Source organism: Lithobates pipiens, unplaced genomic scaffold (genome assembly GCF_037356315.1).
Source record: "Lithobates pipiens isolate NorthernLeopardFrog02 unplaced genomic scaffold, aLitPip1_a1.2 Scaffold_16, whole genome shotgun sequence".
NCBI classification, from domain to species: Eukaryota; Metazoa; Chordata; class Amphibia; order Anura; family Ranidae; genus Lithobates; species Lithobates pipiens.
This window is the reverse complement of record NW_027507748.1, coordinates 412465454-412481892: the sequence shown is the minus strand read 5'-3', so window position 1 is coordinate 412481892 and position 16439 is coordinate 412465454. Positions and strand designations below refer to the sequence as shown.

The window sequence follows — 16439 nt, the reverse complement described above, 5'->3', positions numbered from 1 at the left end:
CCTTTATTAGGTAATAAATGGCGGGTGCCCTGAAACTATAAAAAAATAACTAACCAACCAGCGTCACCTGTAACAGTTATATGGTGATCACTGGTGAAAGGGTTAACTAGGGGGCAATCAGGGGGCTTTATGCGGTAGTATATGGGGGTCCCTGGCGCTATAAAAAGCTGCGGCGAACCTAAATACCTACCTGCCTAACTAGCGTCACCTGTGACACTAATACAGCGATCAGAAAAATGATCGCTTATTAGGCTGGGTTCACACTTTAGCGATGCGGAAACGCCGCGAATCCGCGGCGGGTTCCCGCATCGCATGCCTCCCGGCGGCAGTTCACACTGCCCTATGCGAACTGCTGGGAGTGTCAGTGAAATGTTACTGACACCCCCAGATCAGTTCGCATATCGCAGTGCGATCTGCAAACTCGGATCGCATGGTGTGAACACCCATGCGATCCGATTCTGCTGCGGGCCAAAAAAAGGGTCCCGTGCCAATTTGCGGCGGGTGCGGCGGGTGCGGCGAATGGCTGAACTCGAATCGCACAGAGATCGGATGTGATTTGCACTGCAGTGCGGTGCGATCACATTCGTTCTCATAAACCGCTGCAATGTGAACCCAGCCTTAGTGACACTGGCGACGGGGGGTGATCATGGGGTTAAACCTTTATTGGGGGGGTTAGGGGGGTACATTAGAACTAAAGGGGGCTAACTCTAACTGCCCTAACAGTTATTACAGTCACAAATGACACCAATGCAAAAAAAAAAAAAAAAAAAAAAAAAAATGACATTGGTGTCACTGTGACTGGGGGGCAGGGGTAATTGGGGGGGTGATCGGGGGGTAAAGGGGGGGTGTGAGTGTGCCTGGCATGTTCTACTGTGTGTGTAGAGTGTTGGTGCAACTTACTGATCCGCTCTCCTCCGTGTCGGAACGAAAAATAACGACACGGAGGAGAGAATACATCACTTCCTCTCCTGTGTTTACATTACAGGAGAGGAAGTGATGTCACCGGGGATTTCTATTCGTCGGGAGCGATCGCGAGGGGGTGGCCATGAATGAATGGCCATCCCCTCGTCCGGGATCGCTCCCGAACGAATACCGACCGCCGCAGGCACCGGGCGGGGGCCCGATCGGGCCCCCGACCCGCGGGAGGCAAGGGACGTACATGTATGTCCTTATGCCTGCCCGTGCCATTGTACCGACGTACATCGGCGTGCGGCGGTCGGCAACTGGTTAATCTAAATTTTCAGTCTTTTTTTGTTTATATTTAAAAAAATAAAAACCGCAGAGGTAATAATATACCACCAAAAGAAAGCGCTATTTGTGGAAAAAAAAGGACATAGATTGAATTGTGTTTGGGTATAGTGTTGCATGTCAGCGCAATTGTCAGTTAAAGTAACGCAGTGCCGTATGGCAAAAAATGGCCTGGTCATAAAGGGGGGGGGGGGAGTAAACCTTTTGGGGTTTAAGTGGTTAAAATAATCTGAGTTGACTCACATTTCTGTTTTCAAAGTAAGACACAGTTAATTAGTTGCAAATAGTGAATTATTCAAACAAACACCACAATAGTGTGACTATACAATGACCCAAGCACCACATGTAGCCATTCACTGTGATAAGGGCAATAGAATTGAGGCACACTAAAGTCTGACTCTGAAACAATGGGGGGCTCTCTGGTATGGACAGCCATGTAAATGTACACTTACTGTCACAGTCCAGGGTTCACACACACATATAAAACTAAGGGGGTTATTTACTAAAGGAAAATCCACTTTGCACTGCAAGTGCACTTAGAAGTAAAGTCACTGTGGATCCGAGGGGGACATGCAAGGAAAATAAAAAACAGTATTTTAGCTTGCACATGATTGGATGATAAAATCAGCAGAGATTCCACTCATTTCAGATCTAAGCCTTAGATTAAGGCCCCATTCACACCTGAGCGTTTTGTAGCTTGAAGCCTGAAGCTACAAAATGCTGGAGGGGAAGAAATCAATTTTTCTCAATGGAGATGGTTCACATCTCCACTCCGAGTCGCCTGAAGCCGAACGCCTGAAGCTCAAACAAGTTCTGGACCCTTTTTTGTCGCTTGAATTGGGGCAGATTTGGGCTTTTTTCTTCTTTTTACATTGGTGACCTTTTGCCCTGCACAAAATCGCAGCAAAAAAAGCGCTGAAAAATAGCTGTAAAAAACGCTGCAAAAATGCCGCAAAATCGCAGTAAAATCGCATGCTTTTCTGCCTGAAAACGCTATGCTCAGGTGTGAATGGGGCCTTAGAGTGACTGCACTTTCAAGTGCACTTGCAGTGCAAAGTGGATTTGCCTTTCGAAAATAACCCTCCATCCAAAAGGTGCCCGATTCTGTCAGTAACTTGTCTGATAAATCCCCTGTGTGACTGATAAATTGCTGCAATTTTTACTGACAGGTGCTACATAAAGATTTATATTTACCCCAACAATAATTTCATTTAAATGCCTTTCAGTAGCTGTGAAATAGCAGCAATTTATGTTTAAAGTCCTCCTGAGCACAATGTCCACTGTCTGGCTGCAAGAAAATTATGCTTTATGGTTCTTCATTCTGAATTAGAGACTAATCAGTCTGTATGTGTAGTCAAGAGCCGATGCATGAACACGAAGACAATTTTCTAACAGTCAGGTAGTAAAATGAGCAATAGGGAAACAATACAGTGGGTGCATAATCTAGTAGATAATCACTCTGTGAGTTCTTGCAGCAAGAAGAGTATAACAGAAAATGTCCTTTTATAATGACTTCAAAATGTATTATTGTGTAGTTTAGTCTTCAACAAATAAAACTTGTTAGATAGCTGCTGGTGCATTGTGCCATAGGGAAATTAGAAACACCGGGGGACTATATACTCCAAAATAATGCTTTACAATTACAACTAACATGTCCTAAAAAAACTATTTTCTATTCACCTATCTGACCCATTTCCATTATTCAGTCTTTAGGGATGTTTTACTTAAGAAGTATATTTTTCACTTAGCTAAGTGGACCGGTGTTCGACTTAAGTGAATAACCATGTGCAAAGGAATCTAAAAGGAAATGACTGGATGATTGACGTGAATACAACCGCAGTGAGCTAAGTTAAGAATGTTCTCCCTATTATATTAATCAAATAGTTGTATTAGCCTAATAGCAGAGATACAGAAGGTATGATCTATATCTATCTATCTATCTATCTATCTATCTATCTATCTATCTATCTATCTATCTATCTATCTATCTATCTATCTATCTATGTACAGTACATCTATCATATCCATCTTCACTGCAGGTGGTACTTAAAAATGCACAGAACTTAAGCACAAAGCTACCTATTCAATTTTATATGCTACAATGGCAGTTTTGTAATAAATTAGCAAGCATCCTTTCTTAAAGGGTGGAGAGATAGTCATTGTGAGATGAAAATATAAAGAATATGCATCAGTTTTGACAGCCAGCAGAGTTAAAGCAGTATGTATGGTTTATATAGCAATTGTTTAAAGCAGAACCGAAAATAAAAATAAATAGCCCCTAACAGAAAAAGCAATGTCTGTTGTAATATTCACTTTCAAAGTTAAAGTGGTTGTAAAGCCAATTCATGAAATCTGACATTTGCACATATATATGTAGTGTTTACTTATCTCTCTCCAAAGCTCTGAGTCATGTGTCTTTCTGCTGCTTCGTTCCTCTGTTAGCATGATAGCTTCTGACAAGTTCTCCGACACAGGAGATAAAAGCAGCTGGAAATTTGTGCCGGGGAGGGTGCTTAGAGATAGATAAGGAGAGAGCTGGTCTATTCACAGTACAGCTTTGCAAGTTTATTCGTTCCTCTGCCTATGTGGAGTGGGGGTGTGTGCCTTTTCTCCAATCATCTCCCACATGTGTACATGAGTGTATGCTCAGACTCCACATCCACTGCTGAATGGAGTCACTAAATTTGTAACAGGATGTGCACATTCTAAAGAGTGTAGAAAGCTGAAGACAGCAGATATTCATGTAAAACGTATGTAGGCAGATTTATTTCATCTCTGCCTTAGCTTGCAGGTGACCACAGTGGTATCAGTAAACCGGATTGTGCAGATCACCTCCTCTATCCAGCTAGAGTGTCCGTTTAAACTCAAAAGGATGCCCAGAAAAAGAGAAAACTGGCCATAGTGTAGTTGGAGCAAGGCACGTAGTGGCGTCACCACGTGATTGGAGTAGGAGGATGGGCTCCATGTGTTTGTGCTGGCCGACATTTCTTTTTACGCATATTTATTTCTTCTTAAATGTAAAATATTATGCTATGGTCAGTTTTCTCTTTTTTTCTGGGCATCCTTTTGAGTTTAAACAGATACTCTAGCTGGATAGAGGGAGCGATCTGCACAATCCGGTTTACTGCTACCACTGTTGTCACCTGCAAGCTAAAGGCCTAGGCTGGGCTATAGCCATACACCCTTTATGTTTGCCATCTGGTAAGAATATTTTACAGCTACGGTGGTCAGGCACTTTCTTGTTTTTGTGTGCAGACTGTGGTGATATCAAGAAATTCAAGTGGCTCATATTTATTTCCTTATCTCTATGCAAAGTTTCTTTGGACTCATTCATTGAGACTTTTCTAGCACAGCTTTTTTAATTATAGTCAAAACATAGTCAAAGTTCAGTAACCGGAACAGATAGTCAGACAAGCCAAACATCAGGGATCAATGTAGTGGAACAGCAAGCAGGATCTGGAGCCAGAAGGGATGTCAGCAAAGCAAGTCTTCAACAGGACCACAGGAGATAATTTCTGTGATGTTGACCAAGGCGAAGGCAGAGCTCCTCTGGACTGAACGGCTTAAGTAGGCAGGACTGACGAGCAGGATACCATCAACAGCCGAGTAACTGTGGAGAGATAGGAGCTGGATATTAGCCAACAGCTGAGCGGCCAGCTCAGAGAAGGAAGGGCTGAGCCCATCCCCGACAGATTGATGTTTGTACCTTACATATAGTATGTCTGTTTTTGTACATTAGAGTGTTGTCATTATAGTATTTATTCCTAAAATGCGTTTTCCACTGTGAAACATGCTGAGGAGACTACTTGTTACAATTTCATCAACAATCATTTTGTCACAGAAAAGGTAAATGAAATACGTTTATTTGACAATATAAGTTATGTCACAAACCTATGTACAAGGGATTTGTTACAAGCAGCTGTGTACCCTAACAATTATTTTTAGAATATTTTTAATGATCGATACATATTGTGATAAAGTATCTTTTAAGCTTTCACTATGTGTTCCATTTAGCTGGCACCTATAAAATCCCTTTACTTGTCATAAGTTATCTCTATGTTTATCATATTAGGGATGTAGTGACTTTCCATAAACCTTTTTATATCAATGTTTGGTCTTTAGGAACAGTAAAGAAGGTTAAACTCCCCAGCGAGGATACAGAAGTCCACATTCTATCAAAAACTAAAAATTTATTTTGGCACATATACATAAACTAACTTTTTATGGTATAGCTAGCTCTAAACAGTCTGGATTATTGACTTTAAAACTTGAAAAAGTAAATATATTATGAATCTAAGGTAGCATCAGAACAACATGACGCCATGGTATCCAACTGTGACTATACTCTCAGTAAAGGTAACAACATGCTTTCATGTAAGTAAGCATTCTGGATCTCACCTGTGTGTTTATAGAAAAATAACAAGTTCAGTGCGCTTATTTTTTTAGATGCTAAGGTATGGGGCATTGTGTCATAGCTAATGAGACCCAGAGAACAAGAAGGGAACCATCTGCCCTCCATCCTCTGTGCTCTCTAATCCAGAAGTCAACAGCAGATGTTTCTTTCATGGTCTTAAATCTGGTGGCATTTGACACAGTTACATAGGCAGGCGGCGTTAATTATCCTGGTGACTGTGATTACTTTTCCAGTTTATACTGCACACATTCTGTGCTGAGCTTCAAGCTATTTTCCATTTTAGAAAAGAAAAAGAAACAGTACATATTTGAACTTTCCGCATCTATCAAGCTTTAAATTGCTAAACAGACAACATAAAATGACCGCAAAAGTGCATATTATTACACTTAGGTTTTCCTGTGTGTGTGTGTGCATGTGTGTGTGTGTGTGTATATATATATATATATATATATATATATATATATATATGTACTCACATATATGTATGTTTGTGTACTCTCAAAAGTTAGTAAACCCTTCACATTTTTCATGTGACAACACTGAAGAAACTACATTTTCCTACTATGTAAAGTAGTGAGTGTACAGCTTGTATAACAGTGTCAATTTGCTGTCCTCTCAAAATAATTCAACACACAGCCATTAATGTCTAAACCACTGGCAACAAAAGTGAGTACGTGCACCCCTAAGTGAAAATGTCCAAATTGGGCCCAATTAGCCATTTTCCCTCCACGGTGTCGTGTGACTCGTTAGTGTTACAAGATCTCAAGTGTGAATGGGGAGAAGGTGTGTTAGATTTGGTGTTTTCGCTCTCACTCTCTCATAATGGTCACTGGAAGTTCAACATGGCACCTCATGGAAAAGTACTCTGAGGATCTGAAAAAAAGAATTGTTGTTCTACATAAAGTTGGCATAGGCTGTAAGAGGATTGCCAAGACCCTAAAACTGAGCTGTAGCATGATGGCCAAGACCATGCAGCTGTTTAACAGGACAGGTTCCACTCAGAACGGGCCTCGTCATTGTCGACCAAAGAAGTTGAGTGCACATGCTCAGCGTCATATCCAGAGGTTGTCTTTGGGAAATAGACCTATGAGTGCTGCCAGCATTGCTGGAGAAGGGATGGGCTGTCAGTGCTCAGATCATACGCCCCAAACTGCATCAAATTGGTCTGCATGGCTGTCGTCCCAGAAGGAAGCCTGTTCTAACGATGATGCACAAGAAAGCCCACAAAGAGTTTGCTGAAGGCAAGCAGACTAAGGACATGGATTACTACAACCATGTCCTGTGGTCTGATAAGACCAAGATAAGCTTATTTGGTTCAGATGGTGTCAAGCGTGTGTGGTGGCAACCAGGTGAGAAGTACAAAGACAAGTGTATCTTGCCTACACTGAAGCATGTTGGTGGGGCTGCATGAGTGCTGCCGGCACTGGGGAGCTACAGTTTATTGAGGGAACCATGAATGCCAAAATGTACTGTGACATACTGAAGCAGAGCATGATCCCTTCCCTTTGGAGACTGGGCCACAGGACAGTATGCCTTGCTAAAGACGCTAAGGGTAAAGGTGATGGACTAGCCAAGCATGTCTCCAGACCTAAACACTATTGAGCATCTGTGGGGCATCCTCAAATGGATGGTGGAGGAGAGCAAGGTCTCTCACACCCACCAGCTCCATGTTGTTGTCAGAAGGAGTGGAAGAGGACACCAGTGGCAACCTGTGAAGCTCTGGTGCACTCCATGCACAAGAGGGTTAAGGTAGTCCCAGAAAATAATGGTGGCCACACAAAATATTGACACTTTGGGCCTAATTTGGAAATTTTCACTTAGAGGTGTACTCACTTTTTTTGCCAGCGGTTTAGACATTAATGGCTGTGTGAGTTATTTTGAGGGAACAGCAAATTTACACTGGTATACAAGCAGTACACTCACTACTTTACATTGTAGCAAAGTGCCATTTCTTCGGTGTTGTCACATGAAAAGATATAATAAATAATTTAAAAAAATGTGAGGGGTGTACTCACTTTTGTGAGCTATTGTGTGTGTATATATGTAGCGCAAGGGTTTTGCCACTTAAGCTATCATGTTAATATGTTGTTCCTTAAGTAAGAGTTTGGCTCACTCTAGTGTCCTTTTGATGTTAATGCTGTTGGAACTTTTCTTACAATTCTGAGAAACAGCGCTGCAAAGCATTAAGGGAAACGCAGTTCAATGTTCAAGTGACTCCCTGCTGATGGAGCAGGAGGATCAGTCTGCATTACAGAACATTTGAGGTTTCCTGCATTACCGTCACTGGCTATCCAGAGGAGTGGTGCGGGGTGACGACGCAGACTTGGATCGGGACTGAAATATCAAGAAAAGGAGCCTTGCAAGCATCTGGGCCTATTGTGGTGACCGGGCACTTGCCCGGATCAATATAGTGCACTGTGACTGTGTGAATTAGTACCGGCCTGCTGGTGGGATTTGTAGTCCCACGGGAGTGATCATTTGTCCATAGACTGTGTATAATGGAACTTCAGGGTTTGCCTTCCATGTACTGCAAAGTTAATGCTGAGTTGCATCCTTCATTAAGGAAGAGGCATTGTGAGGGCTTTACATGTGCGAGTATGCAGTTATCGGCATGTCATTTCTTCTGCAGTTTGTACTACTTGTTTCCTGAATTTACAAATACTGCAGTCTAATAAGCTAGCTGATGAAAGAAGACAACAAGAGACTTTGTCATTTTCTATAAAGCAGCACAACTTTGGTTTGCAGAGTGAACAGTGTATTGCAACCTAGGGGGAGCCCTTAAGTATATGATTCAAAGTTATATTGTATTGTGCTGTTGTATGTTTATAGCATTGTGCTGCAGAATTGTTATGTGTGTGTGCTTGGAGGGTTCAGTGGGAAGCTGCTGATTGGTATTGGGTATGGAAAAATTGGTTGAAGATCAATACTCACTATTAGTTACCACAACACTGGGTGTTCAATATACCCGTGTGGTGTCCCAAAATTTGCAGGCTCACCAATAATAGGTGCGGTCTCTGTGTCTAAATACTATAGAGAGAGAAGATTTACAGGGGGAGGATACCCACTGAAAGAGGCACAGGCCGACCATGCTGCTTAATAAGCTATACATTTTATTAGGAGAATATATTTAATACAAAAAGGGCCAAGACCAGATACCCACCACCAACACTGGGATCAAAAATAGACAATTTTGTCTTTTTAAAAGCAGCTGCATCACGTTTCAACCATGCATGCACACACCTATAACAAGGTTATTGTTAATTAGAGTGGTTAATATTTGTGGATCAAACTGTTGATCTTAGTGAGATGCACAAAAGTCCGCCCTGTCACTAGGTTTAATTAGAAACCCTTTTAACAAAAAGAACCCCTGTTGAAGGGTGGTTGATTGAGTCAAGTTGCTAGTCCCACAGAGACAGCTTTAATTAGGATTGTAGCAAAACATAGCTGTCAGTGTGGAGAAATGATTGTAATCCACAGTTAATATTCAGTCCAAAGGCACAGAAATGCAGTTTCCTAGAGTGGAATTGCATGTATTCACAGGCTTTAACTGTTGGAAAAACAATAGCTCAATGACACTGTTGTGAAGCTGGCTAATACTGGCTGAGAGGTAACAAACAGCAGGAGGCAGAGTAAAAGGAGGCAATTAAAGGACCTATGGTCCGCTTACCCGACCATTCATGGAGCGATATAATCACAGTCCTGTACTATCTTTCTCCGGTCTAGGGTGCTATATGTGCCACCCTATATGCTCCGTTTGTTGAGCGAGGTCTCCAGGTATTGGTTACCTGTCCCACTGTGCACCTGTTTGCATACCCTATCTATGGTGATCCTTGAATACAGTTTCAAATTTACATTGACTGTTATATTGCCATTTACTGTCTGAGTTATCACACTGTTAATTGTGTTAAACTTTTACCTCAGTAAACTTTCAGATGGTTAATTGTTACCCTGTGTGAGATTCTATCTATTATTACAGCTGGTGAAGTGACGAGTACCAAGGTGACGGTAAATATACAGTACAGTGTGTTATTACTGTGTTTCTCTTTACCATTGGGTCTTGCACTAATATTACCATACAGGTGTGCCAAAGGGGTCGAGAATGTTCTTGGGGTTAATAGGTAGGGTACAGGATTATACATTCATCAGCAGCTCCTACGGGGTTGAGTGCTCTATATATACATATATATATATATATATACATATATATATATATATATATATATATATATATATATATATATATATATATATATATATATATTATATATATTCCATAAAAGTGGTTCATGTCATATAGCAGAGCAAACATACAGAAAAGGAGAAGAAAAGATGTGATATTCAGTTGCAACCCTTGAAGCATCTTACATCATAACCTTTGTTTCTTAGATTTCCCTCGCTGCCCCTTCGGTTCTTTCACTTTTTTTTTCTTTTGTGTTTGTCTTGTCTTTTCATCCCTGTTACACTTCTGCTGATTAAAGATTTTATAGATTGTAAGAATCCTAGCAGCTTGGTTCCACTCCAGTGTGATTATCCACTAGGGATACCTCTTGGCGATCAAGGCAAGTGATTGTAATCAGCCTGGGTTGAGAGCTGAAAGCAAATAGAAAAACAAGGATGAAGTAACCCAGCCCATTTGTGCTCCTATTTGCATTTTGCTAGTCTTTTTTTTTTGTTTCTTATTTTTAGCTTAAAGCATATTTAAACCCAAACGGAATGATATTTAACTGCATATCATAAATAGTTGCTGTGACTTTTTTTTTTAAATAGAATACTGTTTTCACCTTTTTTTTTCATTCTACTTTGCATCTCTGTACTTCTGATCTCCTTGTCTTTGTATTTGCTCCTGTGTTGGCTTCACATTGCTTTGACTCTGCTTCTTGATACAACAGTGGACCTGTGTGTTGGTACTAGACATGTGCAGAGTAAAATATTTTGTTTCGGAATTTCGTTTTCGTCCGAAAAATTTATTTATTTAGTTACTCCCGAAATTCGTTTTTATTTATTTAGTTTTTCGTTCAAAAATTGCATTCGTCCGAAAATCCACATGAATTACGGTCGAATCTGTCTTTGAAGGCTTATGGTGTCTGTCGAATGTATAAAGAAGATTCAACGGAGCTAGTATATAGCATACTTCGTGTGAACTTTAGAACCCTATTAAAGTCTATGGGACTCCAACGTTCAAAATCTAAAGTACTAATTTTAAAGGCTAATATGCAAGTTACTGTCCTAAAAAGTGTTTGGGGACCCGGGTCCTGCCCCAGGGGGCATGTATCAATGCAAAAAAAAGTTTTAAAAACGGCCGTTTTTTCGGGAGCAGTAATTTTAATAATGATTAAAGTGAAACAATAAAAGTGTAATATTCCTTTAAATTTCGTAGCTGGGGGGTGTCTATAGTATGCCTGTGAAGGGACGCATGTTTCTGGTGCTTAGAACTGTCCCTGCACAAAGTGTCATTTATGCAGGAAAAAAAGTCCTTTAAAATCACTCGCAGCTATTATGAATTATTGGCTCCTGTAATACAGAGAACACTCATTGAAAGTCATTGATAAAAAATTTTTTTAAAAAGCGTGAGGGTCCCCCAAATTCAATTACCAGGCCCTTCAGGTCTGGTATGGATTTTAAAGGGAACCCCGCATCAAATTGACGTGGGGTTCCCCCTAAATATCCATACCAGACCCTTCAGGTCTGGTATGGATATAAAAGGGAACCCCGCATCGAAAAAAAAAAAATTGATGTGGGGTCCCCCTAAAAATCCATACCAGACCCTTTATCCGAGCACGCAACCTGGCAGGCCGCAGGAAAAGAGGGGGGACGACAGAGGGGCCCCCCCTCCCTCCTCCTAAACCGTACCAGGCCACATGACCTCAACATTGGGAGGATGCTTTGGGGGTCTGTGACCCCTCAAAGCACCTTGTCCCCATGTTGATGTGGAGAAGGGCCTCATCCCCACAACCATGGCCCGTGGTTGTATGGGTCTGCGGGCGGGGCCTTATCAGAATCTGGAAGCCCCCTTTAACAAGGGGACCCCCAGATCCTGCCCCCCCTGTTTGAAATGGTAAGGGGTACAAAAGTACCCCTACAATTTCACAAAGAAAGTGTAAAAAATAGTTAAATAAGACAAACACACTTTTGAAAAATTCCTTTATTAAAAATAAAAAAAAAATAAAAAAAAGATTCCAGCGGTGGTAATCCACTCTTGCTATATGTTTAAGTTAACTGTTCTGTGGATGCAAGCTTTTTTTTTATTTATTTTTTATTTCCACACTCAATGAACATACTTTATATCTTTTTCCAGTCTAACAATTAGAATTTTTAGAAAAGAGGTCAACAGTGATTTTTTTTTTTCACCATAAGAATTGTAAATGCCTAATTTCCATTCATCAGCTAGCCTCTGACATAAAATATACACCAATGATGTTGTTTTTTTCATTTGTTCTTTTTTGGTATGTTGATCCTGCCTCTGACATAAAATATACACCAATGATGTAGTTTTTTCATTTGTTCTTTTTTGGTATGTTGATCCTGCCAGAAATCCAGTGTTGTCCTGTGTCCAGTGCACTTTGTAATGTTATCTTAAACGATGTTATCAGGAAGTGTGTCTACACACTACAGAACATTCCCTCTTCGTGTATAGAGAAGAGGAGGTGAACTGTAGTCCTAACATACTTCCTGTCCTCAAAAGATACCGCACAATGAGTGAGCACTGTCATCCTAGGAAAGGAAGTGTGCTAGTGGCAGGATCTCCAGGTGAAAACAAAGCCTGAAAAAAAATGAATGCAGCTAGGGGTCATGATAGAATAAAACATGCAAAATCCCTTTAAACAATAAACTTGTAATCACCAATACAAACTTAAATCAGTATTAAACTCAAAACCAAAAATATAATACATTGCAGCTTAGCAATCATTAGATGTGGTGGCTGTAACAGCATTTACCAAAAAAAAAAAAAAAAACCTTTCTAAATAAAAGGTAAATTTAAATTAAAACCAATGTACAGTCCTAAATAAAGTAGACATTTGGTATAACTAGCCATTTCAATGCTTAAATATACATATATACATTCATATTGGCAAATGCATTGTCTGTGCAAAATTTATGTAAATCCAGAATGAATGTTGTCTGTTTTCTCCCTTTTGTTGTGCTAAATAGAATATAGAAAGTGTTTTGTTTTATAAGTGCAAAAAATACCTGTTGATTTTACCAAAAATCAGTAATGCTATAAAATACAAAAAAAAATGCCGTGCTCCAAACTGAATATTACCAAAGCTCTCAAAACAATGTGTATATGTTACATTTAAAATGATAATGATGAAAATACAAAGTATAACCACTCCAGAGATTCAGTGTCAAATTTTGACAAAGTGACATTCATGAATACAATATTTCCTGAGAAATCAGTCCCAACAAAACAAAAGAAAGAGTCCAGATATTAATATAGTGATAATGTTAAATCCTTTCATGAAACCTTCACCATCCCCTTTGGGCACTCTCTCACCTGTGGTGTTAGACCCTCACTACAGAGGTCTCATATGAGTGTCCCCTGAAGGCCTGGTTCACACAGACAGGTGTGATTTTAGATGTGACTGGAGACCAACCAAATCTCAAGGGAAAACACACTGTTTTCAATGGTGTCCGTTCACATGAATTTGATTCAGCATGGAGCGATTTCGGAAAAGGTTCCTGTGCAACTTTGGTGTAATTCCAGTGTGATTATGGCCCCAAAGAATATACAAACCTTATCAAAGTTGCATCAAAGTTGGGTCCAAGTTGCATCCAAGTAGCACTACATAATCACATTGAAAGTGGGATCAAAATCCTACTGTAGCAATGTGAACCTAGCCTAAATACTAGAGTCAGGCATTAGCATTCCATAATGGAGCCAATTATTGAGTAATATACCAGACATATAGGCTCAGAAAGACAAAAGGAAACACATAGTGCTCTTTGTAGAAAATATTTATTATATCACAAAGATAAAGGTAATACATTCACATGAGAACAAGGTAAAATCACGATTTAAAGTTCAAGGCATAGGTGAAGAAGCAGCACTGCCTGTGTCTGATTCTTCAAAGCCACTGGTAATCCTAGATCTCCTCCAGCCCACAAAACACAGTGTACCTTCCTCTTACTGTGATCGCTAGACTCCGTTGAACATGTTTAGTCAGTGTTGACTTCATCTGGTGCTTTGGGCGGATTGGCATGCTTATGCTATTGCGTATACCTGAAGTGATGCAAACACCATTGTTACCCACTGAGATAAGTGTATATCATTTTATTTCATGTGAGTGACATTTTATTATATTAAAACAGTGCTTTCTTCTCTATATGTATGTGTGGGAGCATTGGTTATCTATTCAAAAGCTTCCTGAAAGAATGCAGATATTGTATGGGGATATACTACAATAGCCTATTTCACCTTTCCTTAAGTAGGAGGCCCTTGCCTACATCTGACTCATTTGGAGGTGGCCTGCCCTATGAGGTGAAGGCTCTTCAGTTCTTCTGCTTGGTTTAATTTTGCTTGGTTTAATTTGTTTTAAAGAAGAATTTTTGCATTTCATCTTTTACTTGGGATTCATTTTGTACTTGGAATTTTATGAAAGACATTCATTCTGTTGGTCTAGTATAGCACGTTGGTCATAAGATGTATTAACTGTGATACATATCTCTCACGGGGGGTGCTTGCAGCTTTCACTATTTTTATAACTTTATTGATATGTGCAAGTGTGGTATTTTTTCTGTTTTGTATTTTTAGATATGTGAAAGCTATAGTTTGTTATGTAGGGACAAGCAAGATAGCCTCTGGGAGACTCTAAGTTTTCGTCCTCTAAGTGAGCTTGTTACAGCTAAGCAATTAGACTGTCCTCTGGAAATTCACATTCTTGGAGATCCAGAGGGTTACATAAGTGTGTTTGGCTGATAATAATGAGAAGTCAAATGTCAATCAGCTACTTTGTATAGATGAGCTAAATTGTATAAATATATGGTGAAATGTAAACAATTTTGCTCTTTCCTCTTCTGCTGCTACATATATACAGTACGTTCATTAAACTTGGATTATATTTTTTCACCGCACAAGACAGTGGTCTAGATTGCTGTACAACTTTATATAATGCGGTCATCATATCCTATACTATGCATGCCTATACCTTCTATTTTAATAGCATTCAACAGAATAAAAAAAAAAGTGTTAAGGAATTTAAATACTAAAAGTATAGGAGGCAATACTCCTCAACACTTTACTACCAGATATACAATGATTTAAACAAATCAGAGCTCGAATGAGAACTTTCCTCAACAATAATGTGAATTTTCCAAAGACACCTCTTATTCCCAATATCCAAAATACTGGACTATAATTTTCTGTGCTGATTTTATCACCCTTTGTAAGGCTTTCATATACTGAGCTATGCTTGAAATCTGGCACAAAGTGACATGGTAAGTTAAAACACACTCCATGGTGTGTTTAGAAAATCCAGCCCTCTTCAAGCCCCTTTCATTAAAAAAATCGAACTGCTGCTGTGCTTTGCCAACCACATTACCTGGGCTATAGTTTAAATCCCACCATACTGAGCCTTGGGTGCAAGATTTAGGCACTCCCTGGCAACTTTATTATTATTATTATACAGGATTCATATAGCACCAACAGTTTGTGCAGCACTTTACAAAATGAAGGCAGACATTGCAATTACAATACAATTTGGTACAAGAGGAACAAGAGGGCCCTGCTCGGTAGAGCTTGCAATCTAAGAGGGAGGGTCAAGTGATACAACAGGTAATAACTCTAGGAGATGAGCTGATGGAGAAAGTAAAAACACAATGTATTAGTAATAAGTAGAATAGGCTTCTTTAAAGAGAAGGGTTTTCAGAGATCGTCTAAAGATGGATAGATTAGGCGATAGTCTGACAGACTGGAGTAGGGAGTTCCAGAGGATGGGAGAAGCTTGGGAGAAGTCCTGAAGGTGAGCACAAGAGGAGGTAACAAGGGAGCTAGAGAGCAGGAGATCTTGAGAGGACCTAAGAGAGCAGTTTGGTTGATATTTTGAGATCAGGTTAGTGATGAAGCTGGGGGCAGAGTTGTGGATGGCTTTGTAAGTTGTTGTTAGTACTTTATTAGTTGGGTGACCGGATCCCAGTGGAGGCATTGGCAGAGAGGGGTGGCAGACACTGAGCGGTTAGTAAGGTGCATGAGTTTAACAGCAGCATTCATGATGGACTGAAGGGGGGATAGCCTATGTACAGGTAATTAGGAGTGAGTTGCAGTAGTTGAGGCAAGAGATGACCAGGAAGTGAAAAAGAGGAGTATTCTGGAGATGTTGAGTCGTGTAGTAGTTGTGCCATTCGATCTTGATCTTGACTTTTCCACACTACTGGAAATGCCCAGGCTTCCTTCTCTTCTGATTAAGTGCAGCCACTTTCCCTCTTGGCGCCAGCATGGTATTCTACACTCTTGTACAGTCTCTTGAATAACATCCATTTTAATTGTTTGACAATCACTGGGTAAGCTGGTATACGATTAGTCAAAAGAACATTGTCAGGAAAGGCATGCCAGTAGACAACATGGTTCCTCTAGATGGACTGCTGTGCCTCTTCATAGGCTAATTTATACTTTCTCTCATAGGCATAGGAATTTGGCTAATATGTGCATTAGCGTGCTCACATGCACTTGTGACAGATGGTGACGCCAAATGGGCTATTTAAACTTTGTCAGTGCTCAGGATCAGTGCTGCTGTGTCTTTCAGCCTTCCTTGTATCCTGTGATCTTTTGATTCTGCATCCT

The 16439-nt window shown here is 40.2% G+C and overlaps 1 long non-coding RNA gene across 1 annotated transcript; it reads right to left on the bottom strand.

Annotated features, from left to right (window-relative positions):
- Window positions 1–4581: 4581 nt before the first annotated feature.
- Window positions 4582–9480, bottom strand: LOC143984395 (uncharacterized). Its single transcript, XR_013274829.1, has 2 exons — window positions 9330–9480; window positions 4582–4858 (listed from the first exon to the last, which is right to left on the bottom strand). It is a non-coding gene; the product is annotated as an uncharacterized LOC143984395 (long non-coding RNA).
- Between the last annotated feature and the right edge of the window lie 6959 nt (window positions 9481–16439).